Raw genomic sequence first — 1,536 nt, forward strand, 5'->3', positions numbered from 1 at the left:
AAAGAGGGTGGTCTGCACCTCTTAAGATGCCTCCTCTTAGGTGACAACTTAAAGCAAGGTCAGCAGGTCTGCTGATTCTGCTGATAGTGGCACCAAAGACATTGTGCAGCTTCAGGATAGGGCTAGGTTCAGCCATTGCTGGTGTGGGGTCAGCATCCTATCTATATTCCATCTTTCAGGATAGGGCTTCTGCCTTTGTTTCCTTCTTCGACCACCTCACGCCATATCTCTTTGGCACCAGGGGACCCTCCTGGACATCTCTGACCAGAGACATGCCCGGTTCAAAGCACGGTTTGGCTGTGCCAGACTGCCAGCTGACAGCAGCCCAGCCACTGTGCTAAGTATATGGACCCAAATAAAGAACTGGCATTTGGGCTGGGATTATAGCTAGAAATCATTTTTAGGCCACCCCATGACATACCTATGTGCCACTGGAGGACTCTCCTGGACACCTCTGACCAGAATCTTGCCTGGCCTAAAGTGTGGTTTGTCTGTGCCAGGCTGCCAATTTACAACCCCCCAGCCACTATTCTATGTATAATGGCTTAAATAAGGAACTGGCCTTTGGGCTGAGATTATGGCCTGAAAGCCTTCTTGGCCGACCCCACACCATGCCTCTATTGCACTGGGGGCTCTCCTGGTTATCTCTGACCAGAGACTTGCCCAACCAGAAAAGGGTTTGACTGTGCCAGGTTGCCAACTGACAGTCTCCCCAGACACTGTACTAAGTATACGGGCCTGAACAAGGCACTGGGTTTTGGGCTGGGATTAGAGATGGAAATCCTTGTTGGGCCACCCCACACTATGACTCTGTGGCACTGGGAGACTCTCCCAGGCATCCCTGACCAGAGTGTTGTCTGGCCAAAAGCACGGTTTGGCTGTGCCTCACTGTCAACTGAGAGGCCCCACTCCAGCTCCTGTACTAAGTATAATGGCTTGAATAAGGAACTCTTTTTGGGCTAGGCCACCCCACACTATGACTCTGTGGCACTGATGGACACCCCCAGACCAGAGCTTCCTCAGCCCAAGACACAATTTGGCTGTGCCAGGCTACCAACTGACAGCTCTCCCCCAGACATTGTACTAAATATATGGGCCTGAATAAGGAACTGGGTTTTGGGCAGGGATGACAACAGGAAATCCGTGTTGGGCCAATCCACACCATGCCTCTGTGGCACCAGAGGACTCTCCCAGACACCCCTGACCAGGGTCTTGCCTGGTCTAAAGAGCACTTTGGCCACACCAATTCACTCCCCATCCCCATGTTCTATTTTCATTGCTACCAATAAGAAGCTGCCCTTCTGCTGGGATCATGGGGCAAAACCCTCATGGTATCATCCCAGAACACATCCCCGCTACCAGGGGAGCCTCCTGAAGAAATCTGGGTGTGTCCCTGCTCAACACAATGCTTGCTTTTTGAGTGTAAGCCTGCCAGTTGACACCCAACCTTTAAGACCTTTATGTTGCTATTCTACCAGGCACTGGATGGCAGGACAAATGTCTGCATGCAAATATAGGGCACACCTCTGCACCAAT

Source organism: Gavialis gangeticus, unplaced genomic scaffold (assembly GCF_001723915.1).
Source record: "Gavialis gangeticus isolate Ggan-Ray unplaced genomic scaffold, GavGan_comp1, whole genome shotgun sequence".
In the NCBI taxonomy this organism is placed as follows: Eukaryota; Metazoa; Chordata; order Crocodylia; family Gavialidae; genus Gavialis; species Gavialis gangeticus.